Here is a 13435-nt window from a genome sequence, read left to right as displayed (position 1 = left end):
ATTTTTGCAGTGCATCTTGGGGATGGTACACACTGCTGCTACTGTGCATCGGTGGTGGAGGGAGTGAAGGTTTGTGAAAAGTCCAGCTAAACGCGATTAGGGATGGGCAATAAATGTTGGCCGAGCCAGCGACACCCACATCCCATCAATCAAAAAAACAAACACCTCACCCGGAGACTTCAGAGAGGCACAACTGATTTGAGCTGGGCTGCTCCAAAAAGCAGGGACAGAATTGTTATGTGAGCCATCAAATGCTGAAGCCTTTTATCCTCAGGGTGGGGATTTGTAGAAAGTTTAGCTTTAATAATTAGCTTGTAGTTCAGTCATGTTTAGTGATCAACCAATCGAAGTATGTTCATCAATTAACCCAACATGACTTTGCTGAATTGTAGTCAATACAGGACATTAGTGCATCACATGACTAGGCCCTTGTTAAAAGTCAGATCCACACTTGATCGAGTGGACACACCACACGGCCCCAAGCCAGTGCTCTGAAGTCAGTCAATGTTGATTCGATTAGAATGTAGCGTCATTGTGCTTCCTAGCAATTGAAATTCAGATTGCATTTCAAAATTTAAATGAAGAAATTTAAAAGGTTTATTGTGTGAAGTAAAACAACTGCAAGGTTCTAAACAATTAATCAGAACCAGCTTAGTCTTTTTAAACTGGGAGTGTTGTAAATATATAACCATCCTCGTCTCTGTAAATTTAGTGAAGTTCTGTAATCGGTTTTTGTAGCTGTGTAGTTCCTGTGACTTTTATTCTTTATGAACCTGTGATATATTAGTCTATATCTTGTACCTGTACCTTGTTACCTTAAGATAAAAGCAAAAAATTGCAGATGCTGGAAATCCAAAACAAAAACAAAAATACCTGGAGGAACTCAGCAGGTCTGACAGCATCTGCGGAGAGGAGCACAGTTAACGTTTCAAGTCTGTATGACTCTTCACCAGAACTAAGAAAAAATAGAAAAGAAGTGAAATATAAGCTGGTTTAAGGGGAGGTGGGACAGGTAGAGCTGGATAAAGGACCAGTGATAGGTGGAGATTGCCAAAAGATGTCATAGACAAAAGGCCAAAGAGGTGTTCACGGTGGTGATATTAGCTAAGAAATGTGCTAATGGTGACATTAAGGGTAGAAAGCAGGACGAGCAAGGTACAGATAGCCCTAGTGGGGGTGGGGTGGGGGGAAGGGATCGAAATAGGCTAAAAGGTAGAGATAAAACAATGGATGGAAATACATTGAAAAATAATAGAAATAGGTGGGAAAAGAAAAATACATATAAATTACTGGAAAAAGGGGAATCGGAAAGGGGGTGGGGATGGAGGAGAGAGTTCATGATCTAAAGTTGTTGAACTCAATATTCAGTCCGGAAGGCTGTAAAGTACCTGGTCGGAAGATGAGGTGCTGTTCCTCCAGTTTGCGTTGAGCTTCACTGGAACAATGCAGCAAGCCAAGGACGGGCATGAGAGCAGGGTGGAGTGTTGAAATGGCAAGCGACAGGGAAGTCTGGGTCATACTTGCAGACAGGCCGGAGGTGTTCCTCCAAGCTGTCACCCAGTCTGCGTTTGGTCTCTCCCATTGGGAGAAGTGAATGCAGTAGACTAAATTGAGGGAAGTGCAAGTGAAATGCTGCTTCACTTGAAAGGAGTGTATGGGCCCTTGGACGGTGAGGAGAGGGGAAGTAAAGGGACAGGTGTTGCACCTTCTGCGGATGCATGGGAAGGTGCTGTGGGAGGGGGTTGAGGTGTTGGGGCTGATGGAGGAGTGGATCAGGGTGTCTCGGAGGGAACGATCCCTGCGGAATGCCACCGGGGGGGTGAAGGGAAGATGTGTTTGGTGGTGGCATCATGCTGGAGTTGGCGGAAATGGCGGAGGATGATCCTTCGAATGCAGAGGCTGGTGGGGTGACCTCAAGGTAACCTTGTTACCTTAAGTTTAATACAGCAGTAATCTCTATGCACTGATATATGCATTTGTGTAGACTGTTTGTACTTTCTGTAACTTTGTAATTTCTATGACGCTATGTACCAATTTGCACTTTCACTATTTTAAAAATTAATTTGTAACATTTAGGTGAATGAGTCTAAATGTTAATCAGTAGTGTTGGGCACCACACTCTCCTAACATAATCCAAAAATAGAACTCATCATGCACATGGGTTGTACTTTGGAAAGAGTTAAAAGCACCAGCTTTAAGCTGTCAGGCACTATGAATTTGAAGATTGAACTGGGAGCAGTAGACCACAGAACTGATAGAGAAAAGGTGGGGGGAGGGGGAGAGAGAGAGAGGGGGGGAGGGGGAGTGAGAGAGAGGGGTGGAGGGGGAGAGAGAGAGAGAGGGAGAGAGGGGGGAGGGGGAGAGAGACGGGAGAGAGAGAGAGGGGGGAGGGGGAGAGAGAGGGAGAGGGGGAAGGAGGGGGAGAGAGAGGGAGAGAGAGAGGGGGGAGGGGGAGAGAGAGGGAGAAAGAGAGAGAGAGAGGGGGGGAGGGGGAGAGAGAGGGAAAGGGGGAAGGAGGGGGAGAGAGAGAGGGGGGAGGGGGAGAGAGAGGGAGAAAGAGAGGGGGGAGGGGGAGAGAGACGGGAGAGAGAGAGAGCAAGTGAGCCTAGCTTGAATGGAGAAGTAAAAACTGTATTAAGTCAGTAAATTCACTGCCTAATTGGTTAATTCTTATTTTTGGTGCTTAATAAACGTTCCTGAGTTACATTACTAGATTGTGTTCTGTTGCCTGAATGGTTAAAGTCTCAAAAGAACAAACTAATATTGGGTGAGTGGATTTGTAGGTTAAAACCCTGAAAAAACTTAGTGGCCATGTACTGAACAACTCCACACAGACACACACAACAGGAAGAGACCAGCTGAGCTGCTACTTGGATACAAAGCAACAGCAAGATGCCAGAGCTGAGGGAGATCAGTGTAGATCAGGAGGTCTGAGATCATGATGCTGAAAAAATGCAGAGGCTGCTGCAAAGCTTTATGGAGACCACTGAAGGCGGGCGGTGGGGGGGCACGAGACAGTCTGATCAAATACTGCTGAGACAAAAGAATCTGAGGGAGAACGGATACACCATTTTACCCCAAGCTGTACACTGTCATTGCCGAGAAGGGAAACCGTGCGAATCTCCAGCTGCCAGAAGCAGTACTGTGTGGCACAAATTCTCCATGTGTCGAAAAGGATTCTGGTGACAAAGGCATAAGCAGCAGATGAACCAGATGTAGGAGCTGAGGCAAAGCTGACATCCAGTAATCCACAAGCCCAGGTCAGCAATGCTGACGGCAGGCACACAGCTAGCTATCCAGAGGGAAAAGCACCAGTTCCAGAGGGGAACCTAACCCTGACATGATGGCCAGAGTTCCCAAAACAGCAGGCAGGGCCACGATGCGACAGGTTTGGCTCAAAGAAGGGCAGGACTGGGCATTAAATATTCTCGGTGTTTGGGAGAGACAGGAAAGGGGGGAAACGGCCGGGGGTGGATGGGAGCGGCGATATTGGTTAAAGGTGGCTTTACAGTACTGGAAAGAGAGGATGTCCCAGAGGGGTCAAGGACAGGATCTCTCTGGCTAGAGCTAAGGAATGAAAAAGTTGCAATGACATTGATCAGTGTAGTATATAGATCGCCAACTAGTGGAAGGGATGTGGAGAGATAAATTTGCAAAGTAATTTCATAGAGGTGCAAGAATTATAGAGTAATCGTAATGGGGGACTTCAACTATTCAAATTCACACTGGGATAGGAATAGTGCAAAGGGACAAGAGGGGCCAGAGTTCCTGGAATGTGCTTAAGATCATTTTCGGCGGCAGCATCTTTCCAATCCAACCAGAGGGCAGGCACTGCTGGACCTGCTTCTGGGCAATGAGTTGGCCCAAGTGGTCAAATATCACTGGGAGAGCCTCGAGGGGACGGTGATCATTGTATCATAAGGTTTAGATTGCCCATGGAAAAGGACAGAGAACAATCCAGAGCAGGGATAATTAATTGGGGGAAAGACAACTTCGATGAGATGACAATGCACCTGAGTCAAGTGAGTTGGAATCGAATGTTGGCGGAAAAGACAGTGGCTGAACAATGGACCATGTTCAGAGAGAAAGTATTGTAGACCATGTCAAGGTATATTCCCTTGCAGGGAAAGGTCGGACAAATAAATCCAGAACGCCCCTGGATGATGAGAGATGGAGGTGAGGTTGAAATGGAAGGAGTGCACATATGTCAGGTGGAAACTACAATCGACAATCAGGCTAAATATAGAAAGACCAAAAGGGAAGTGAAGAAACTAATAAGAAAAGCAAGGAGAGAGCCTGAAAAGAAGCTTCCAGCGAACATAAAAGGGAATTTCAAGGTCTTCTATCAACATGTATATAAAAAGAAAGGTTGGTAAAAGAAAGGGTAGGGCGGATTAGGGACAACAAACGGGACTTGCACGTGGAGGCTGGAGAAATAGTGGAGGTATTGAACAAGTAACGTCTGTCTTTACAAAGGAAGACGATGCTACCCAGGCCGAGGTGAGAGAGGAGGTAACTGGTACAGTAGAAGAATTTACAATTGATAGGAAGGTGGTGTTGGAAAGGCTATCTTTACTTAAAACAGATAAGGTACCAGGACCGGATGAGATGCATCCGAGTCTTCCAGTCTTCCTTAGACACCGGCGAGGTGCCAGAGGACTGGAGAATTGTGAATGTTACACCCTTGTTCAAAAAGGGTTGCAAGGATAAAGCTGGCAACTACAGACCAGTCAGTTTGACCTCAGTGGTAGGGAAACTTCTGGAAACTATAGTACCGGATAAAATCAATAATCACCTAGACAAGTGCAGGATAATTAAGGAAAGTCAGCATGGCTTCATCAAGGGAAAATCATGTTGAACTAACTTGGAGTTTTGCGGAGGTAACAGAGAAGGCTGATGAAGGAAATGCTGTTGATGTGGTGTATATGGATTTTCAAAAGGCATTTGAGACAGTGCCACACAACAGACTTGTGAGCAAAATTCTAGCTCCTGGAATAAAAGGGAAAGTAGGCACTTGGATAAGAAATTGGTTGAGTGACAGGAAACAGTAGTGATAAATGGTTGTTTTCCAGATTGGAGGAAGGTTTGTAGTGGGGTTCCTCAGGGGTCAGTTGTGGGGCCCTTGCTCTTTCTGATATATATTAATGCTCTAGACTGTGGTTTGCAGGGCACGACTTCAACATTTGCAGTTGATACAAAGATTCAAAATGTTGTCAACTGTGATGAGCATAGTCTTGAACTTCAAAAGGACATCGACGTTGAAGATGCAGAAAATTTGGATTTATTTTAAAGTACTAGCCAGGACCAGCAGCTAAGGCACCAAAGCATACACAAACAGTCGCAGCCTTACATGAAAGCTATAAACTTGTACAAAGGGCTCAGCTGTAAATTTGCAGTTAGGAAATGGGAGACACACGGGCGGGGACACGGGATAACTCAATCAAGAGATGGGGAAGCCCATTTCGCACCGTCTGATAGCAATCTTCAAAAGGACAATGCCCAGTCCCTGCACTGCAATTACTGTACAAGAACACAATTATCAGCCCACCGGGGGGGTCATTGTGCTGTGGCCTTTGTCTAACGAATACCATTAAGTTGTAACTGATAGTAAAAGATATATAAACTGTGCTCATTTCAACCTCGGTGGAGAAGCGCCCGAATTTCCCAGCATTTTCTCCCTGCATGTGTAATAAAGGAACCACTTGAATATTGCATCTGGACTCCGAGTGTTGAAATTTTGTCCCAGAGTATTCCTCGGACCTTTCAATTGGTGCTGCGAGCAGGGCCCGAAGGATGCAGGACACCGACGGGGAAATGGGATGAGTCAGTGTGAATTCATTTTTATTCATACTAAATCCGACTCCGTCCCAATCCAGGAACCGTCAGGCGCCCCACGTATCAGAAACCTGGGCTCCAGGCAATAGTTCAAGGGGTGGTAAGGGTGGGGTAGTTCGCTTGTCTTATAGATTGTTATAATTACATCCGGTATTAGCCGCAAGTAACGAGTTCGGTCAGAAAGGACCCAGGGTAAGAACCGTACCGCTGACAACAACTATACCCCGACCGTCTTACCCAGAGATGGCCAGTGGTGACAAACTCGAGTGGGGACCAGAGGGATCCTTGACACAGCATTGAGCTGACAAAAATAAGAAATCGATAGGCAAAATGAGAAAGAACAATTGGAACCCATTTGACTCACCCGCTGATCAGAGAAAATGGTGGGATAATCAGAAAAAAGACAAAGATGATGAAGCCTGGATCCTAATGTTAAGACAACACGTAGTGTTAAGTAAGAAAGTAAATCGAATGTTGGCCAACAAATCCCAAAATGAAGAGCTGGTCCAGGCAAAAAATCTCATGTCAGTTTCGGCAGCTTTACCACAGCCACCAGTAGCTGCACAATACGCAGATAATGTAGATTGGAACGGGCTGGTGGAACAAGCAGCAGGATATGAGGAACAACGGGAAGCGGGTTGGGAATCACCACCCCCGTAACCCGTGGCCCCAATTAAGATAGAGCATGTGCCCCTGGTGCCCGGACAACCAGGCAGACCAGGCACAGCAGCAAGCTGATTTCCGAGCCTTTAGAGCAGAAATGGCACAAGACTTAGGGCAAGCCCCAGTTAATTGGAATACAGTGACTGGAGTAAAACAAGAAAAGGGCGAGAGTGCCCATGAATATGGCAATCGGAGGTTTGAGGCATATTGTAACTACAGGGTTGTAGGTGCTGCGCTGAACCGAGACGATGTACAGATTATGCAATTGTACAAGGATGGCCTTAGCCTGGCCCACCAGGCAATCCTAAACACCAGGCCTGGGCCCACCAGGCGATCCTAAACACCGGGCCCACCAGGCGATCCTAGACACCGGGCCCACCAGGCGATCCTAGACACCGGGCCCGGGCTAGTAGACAAGAACACATATGATCGAGGAAGATGGGCCACCGGGGTAGATAACCACATAGGGAAAACTAAGATAAAGGTGTCGGCAGTGAGGTTACAGACCCCACTGAAATGGTGGCCACCGCAGCAGCCGTTCCTAAACCCGAGGTGTGCTTTAATTGTAAAAACCCGAACATAAAATATTTACAGTGTTAGATGTAGCCAATGGATTTTGGTCGATACCACTGGACCAGGAATCCCAAGATAAATTCGCTTTCACAGTGGGAGGGAGACGGTGAACATGGGCGAGGCTCCCACAGGGATTCCACAACAGCCCCAACATCTTCCATCGGGTCACGAGTGAGAAGCTGAGTCCGTGCGACGTAGAGTCTAACAACAGTACAATCTTATAATATGCAGATGATATCCTAATAGCGTCAGAATCGGAAAGGGGCCACATCGGAGCTCTCCTCTGATAGTCATAAGGACACTGAAAAATGCTGGATTTAAGATAAACCCCTTTATGAGTTGCTGACCGGGAGGGCGATGCGCTTGCCAGAGGGCAGAGCCACCGGAAGTGAGGATATGGGACCCATCAGAGATAAAATTAAAAACGATATTAAGCAATTGGATGGACAGCTAAAGGAATTACAACAGGAAGTGAAGGACCAACAGGCTATCAGGGATTTAGAAGAGAGGACAAAAGGGGGACCCCCGTCACCACCGGCTGAGGTCGGAGACATGGTGTTTGTTCAAATCACCCCTAGCCAACCAGGTTTTGCCCCAAAATGGACTGGACCGTACGGAATTATTCACGTGCCTGCGTCGATATGAAGGGAAAAGCTAGGTGGAAACACTGGTCGCAACTGAAAAGGTATGATGTAAGTAAGAAAGACTAAATTACCAGGCAGCGGGGGGAAAACGGGCAACGAGCAGTCCGTACTGTGTAGGCCAAGTGGTTTAGGATTCATTCCCGATCTGGAGGACCGGCCATCTGAAAGACAAAAGGGGGAATCCTCAACTACGGGGAGGGTCACCGTGGGCTGTGCACAAGGAGGGACGTAAAGGAGAAAGCTACAGTGTGTGAGAGATTTTTCGCAATTTACCTTCACACCCCAGGAGAACAACAACTGGGGTCACTGTCCCGGGGAGGAAGACTTGGGAATGACAGATACCTGGCATTGGATCTTGAGGGCCAAACACGGAGAGTTGACTGCAACGGCGGACCCCCGGACCGACACCACCCTGCTATCACAGGACACGACGACACCACAGAGACTATCTTGCCCAGACATGACCCCTGGGCCACAGAATGGACTGGTACTGTATACGGACGGTGAACTCTTGTATGATAATGTTAAACATGAAATTGTACAGGTAATTGTGAACCTGGCAGGTATGCGACTGCCAGAGTATTGCAGAAACCAAGCGCCCCTACGAAAACTGTACAAATTACTGAGTAAGGCTGTGATTAATCAGCCGGCCGACGCCACGGGAGCCACTAGATTCAGGGCACCACCAGAAGAGAGAGTTAGTTAACAATGTACTGACAAGGGTGAACACAGGGACTTCCCTGGTAAACTCTCTCGACATTCAAGGAATCAACTCCGAGGTCACGAATCTTAAAGGGATCATGAGGCAGCTTGCTCATAAGAGTAGCGAGGGGTGGTGAAACGGCAGCGGCCCTAGGGGGCAAGAGTGTGGCATCTGTATTGGAAAGCGTACACGTTATAGAGACCCATGCTAAAGCCACCAGCCAATTAATAGAAAGGGAGGAACGACAAGAGGGCAGCACCTAAAAAAGCCAGCTTACGGCCAGTGGCTGATCGGGCAATTAAGACAAAATCTGGGCCAGATCCAAAGTGGGGAGGTACCGGGCTGGATCAACAGTGCCCGGTTGTGGGGGATGGACAAGAACCCAGGCGTCATCGACGCATGTACATTGAAAGGAGTGACCAGGGTGTATGCGGTGATTCAGAAGTGCACCTCAAACCAAATGAACGTGATAGGTATGGGCAATCCCCTCAGTCACAGCAGACACGGGCCCACACCCTCAGTACCAAGTGGAGAACATTGGGTTAATCTGAGACAATGACTCCCTCCGGTACTACCCCATAGATATGCATGCCATATGCAAGAATGAGGGCATACACAGGGAATCACTGAGCGGGTGCAGGAGGAAAGGTAACCTCACAATTAGCTCCCATCCAGTTGGAACGAGGGGGGGTGCTGGACAAATGCGGGTACAACCGAACGGAGGGCTGTATATTAGAAATTACCCACAGAGAAAACCATCACACCCGCTCAGGATACAAGGGAACCCCGGCTCCCAGTTACTATCAGACACGCGTGAATGATGTACGTCCAACAAAGGGGTCAGGTCTCAGTCAACCCCTCCGACACACTCCACCATGCCCTGGAACACTATGACGAACCTAAGCAGGCCCCAATTCCCAACCTTCCCGAAAGTCTGACAAAGTTGAAAGGTGTCTTACGAAAGGTGAGGAATCAGCATTACGTGTTACAGGCGGTGTGTAAAAGGCTAATCAATGATATGGAAGAGCACTTGAGAGATCCGACATGGTGGGAGCAAGTGTGGGAATGGGGGCTGAATGCGGACATACACCCCTGGATAAGAATAAGCTCTCATATACTCGTCGCAGTGCAGCTAGTGTTAGCATTGTTTAACTCTAATTCTTTCAATGTCTTCTCCAGACAATCCAAAAAGTACCAGGAGACCATGAGTGGCGTACTGAGAGGCTGCGAGGAGACATTTGCGTTACATTATGGGACCAGCAACACTCACACACACACAGATTACACAATCCACACTGACATCACTAAAAATCACAGACGGAATCTCAGTAACAATCCACATGCTTTGCACAGTCTTGTGTTGGGGGTTTAGTGTTTGATATTTCGAACTGCAGTGACATTCCCGACAAGATGAGTTAAAGTTTTAACCTTAACCAGAAAATGGCTGAAACATTGTTTTCCTGGGATGAACACGTCAAAGGACAGGAAGAATCAGAAAGTTGTCCTGCCCTGGGATTAACATATCAATGGACAGGCCTCCTGGGGAGCAGATTGAGAGACATCCCAACATGCCAGGGGTGGAGTCTGCAAACTGCTCATTCAGGATATACCTGGCTAGGAACCCAATCCGAAAACCGCCTCCAGAGTGCGGAGCTAGTCCCCACTCTGGTTTAATGTGCGTGTGTGTTCCCTCTGTCTCAATCTGCTTTATAACTCTTTGACTTGTTTGTATTTGGATGTTGCTGAGTTGTAACTGAGAGTGAATCATTGGCTCTTGCGTTATTTTGTTTGAAAATGTTCTTTGCTCTCTGTTTTAATGGAATTAATTTTCTCCCCCACCCCTCAAAGAATTTTTATTTTGAAACCTGCAATCTGAAGATCCAGACTGGGACAAGGACTCTTCTTCTTCAGGAGTTTCCTGAGACCTTCTCCAAGGCCGTGCCCCATGGGCCCACGTGAGTTTGTGTCCGTTTCTTACCCCGAGATTTCAATTCCTCTCCGGGACCCTGGTTTTCGGTGGCTCCGGTTAACCAGTTCCTGTTGGACTGTGGGCCTGGAGTTTCAAAAAGAAAATCTTGGGGTTAAAGTAGCCCAGCCTTGCAATCTAAAACTTACATGTTAGCCTCCAGTGTGTGAGGAACAGGAGCCCCACAAGAGGAAATGAAAAGTCCTAAAGTGAAGCTGCCTAAAATCTTGTTATAATTCAGGGATAATGCGTGTAATTTGGGCTGCGCGATCATTCTGACGGTTAAACGGGATTCCCGGTGGTCATTTTACTGAGGGTTTAGGTTTCTATCTGCCTTTCTCCAGTTTTCTTTCTGTTTATTTTTTCGCTTTGCGCTATTTAAGCCTTCAAGGAATAATCACAGGTGAATTGATGGACCCACAGCAGGGGAAGTGAGCTGCAGAAGGGGCAGGGAAAGACTTTACACATGGGGAGAGGAGGCAGGAGTTTCAGAAGGTAGGAGTCACACAGGGGGCTGATTAAGGGGGAGATTATACAGAGGAGGTGGGAGGCTGCTGTTCGTTTCGGAGGGGGGTAATTTGAATGAACATGGGGACAGGGTGCTTGTTCATGTTTGAAATAGTGAGGGGTCGCTGCTACATGTTTAAAATGGTGAATGCATATGAGTTAATAGCTGACTGATATGAGTTTGTATTTATACAGACGTCCAGAGAGATAGGGGGTGGGGCGGTGCTGGGAGTGTGGGGACTGTTGTGATGGTGGGTTGGGTGTTAGATGGGGGTTGTTTGAGAGAGATTTTTGAGTGGGCAAACGCGGGGTTAAAAATGGCGCGAGTAATTTGGCGGCCACAAAACAAACGGTCTGGCGAAAATGATGCAGAGATGGAATAATTGCCGGCTGATAATGACAGGGAGGAAAAGAATGGGGGTTGGATAATATTTGCGAGGAGGAAAGAAAAAACTAAATAACCAGTCCAGTATAGATTTTGAAGAGCACACATTGGGGGTTATATATTTCTTTTTTCAGAAAAGGTTGCTGACAGGAAATAGAAGAGAAAATGAAAGATATGATGAAATCTATTTTTTGAATTGTGAATCAGGGGAGAGCGCGAACGCAGTCCCCCACTACCACAAATTTTGCAGTCGAGTATCCCGCATTTGGGGACATCGCAGGCGTTAGCACACCCGAAGTGCAATGGGCTAGCCTCGTCCTGGGAGAACCTTTTTTTTCTTTTTTTTGCAAAAATATACTTTATTCATAAAATATCATCAATCACATTCCAAACCATTTCAATAACAACATTACAAGGGTACAATCCAGGTTAAACTTTTACAAAATGTATCACCAGGTGCATCAGTACAAACAATATTACAATCATTTACAGCCTTTCATTTTGAGCTGTACAGCCCGAGGGGATTGAAACAGTTCCCAGTCCCTCGGTGCGCTGTGGTAGAAAGGTCTTAGACAGCGACCCTTCCCCATTGCGCCTTTGCGGCAGCTGCTCCAAGATTTAGTGCATCCCACAACACGTAGTCCTGGACTTTGGATTGTGCCAGTCCGCAACAATCGGTTGGGGACAACTCTTTGTGCTGGAAGACCAACAAGTTTCGGGCAGACCAAAGCGCCTCTTTCACCGAGTTGATGATCCTCCAGCTGCAGTTGATGTTTGTCTCGGTGTGTGTCCCTGGGAACAGCCCGTAGAGCACAGAGTCCCGTGTCACAGAACTGCTCGGGATGAACCTCAACAGCAACCACTGCATCTCTCTCCAGACTTTCTTTGCAAAGGCACAATCCACAAGGAGGTGAACAACGGTCTCTTCCCCACCACAGCCACCTCGAGGGCAACGTGCAGAGAGGGTGAGACTCCTGACGTGTAGGAAGGATCTGACGGGGAGGGCCTTTCTCACCACCAGCCAAGCTACGTCTTGGTGCTTGTTGGAAAGTTCTGGCGATGAGGCATTCTGCCAAATGACTTTGACAGTCTGCTCGGGGAACCATCCCACAGGGTCCACCCTCTCCTTTTCCCTCAGGGCCTCTAGGACGTTACGTGCTGACCACTGCCTGATGGACTTGTGGTCAAAGGTGTTTTTCTGCATAAATTTTTCCACCAGGGACAGGTGGTAGGGCACGGTCCAACTACTTGGAGCGTTCAGCGGCAGCGTGGCCAGACCCATCCTTCGCAACACCGGGGACAGGTAGAACCTCAGCACGTAGTGACACTTGGTGTTTGCGTACTGAGAGTCTATGCACCGCTTGACGCAGCCACACACAAAGGTGGCCATCAGTATGAGGGCGATGTTGGGCACGGTTTTTCCCCCTTTATCTAGAGGCTTGTACATCGCGTCTCTGCGGACACGATCCATTTTTGACCTCCAGATAAAGCGGAAGATGGCTCGTGTGATCACCACCACGCAGGAGTGTGGAATGGGCCAGACCTGCGCCACGTACAGCAACAGCGAGAGTGCCTCACACCTGATGACCAGGTTCTTACCCGCAATGGAGAGGGAGCGTCGCTCCCACATGCCCAGTTTCCTTTTCACCATAGACACTCGCTCCTTCCAGTTTCTAACGCATGCCCCGGTCCCTCCGAACCATATCCCCAGCACCTTCAGGCCGTCAGCCCTGACAGTGAAGGGGACAAAGGATCGGTCAGCCCACTTCCCAAAGAACATGGCCTCGCTCTTCCCACGATTTACCTTGGCTCCCGAGGCCAGTTCGAACTGGTCGCGGATGTGGATCAGTCTGCGCACCGTCAGCGGATCCGAGCAGAAGACGGCGACATCATCCATGTGCAGGGAGGCTTTGAACTGAGTGCCTCCACTGCCTGGGATCGTCACTCCTCTTATGCCCGGATCCTTCCTGATGGACTGGGCAAAGGGTTCTATGCAACACACGAAAAGAACAGGCGAGAGAAGACAGCCCTGCCTGACTCCAGATTTAATCGGAAAGCTATCTGTTTCCCACCCATTGATCGAGACTGCGCTACTGATGTTAGTGTAGAGCAGTTGGATCCAATTTCGAATTCCCTCCCCAAACCCCAATTTGGAGAGC

General features: G+C 47.9%; 1 pseudogene; it reads right to left on the bottom strand.

Annotated features, from left to right (window-relative positions):
* Positions 1 to 11480: 11480 nt before the first annotated feature.
* LOC144669656 (U1 spliceosomal RNA) lies at positions 11481 to 11632 on the bottom strand (annotated as a pseudogene).
* Positions 11633 to 13435: the final 1803 nt, after the last annotated feature.

Source organism: Cetorhinus maximus, chromosome 29 (genome assembly GCF_964194155.1).
Source record: "Cetorhinus maximus chromosome 29, sCetMax3.hap1.1, whole genome shotgun sequence".
Lineage (NCBI taxonomy): Eukaryota > Metazoa > Chordata > Chondrichthyes > Lamniformes > Cetorhinidae > Cetorhinus > Cetorhinus maximus.
The sequence above is the reverse complement of the archived record's forward strand: the minus strand, read 5'-3'. Positions and strand labels throughout refer to the sequence as shown.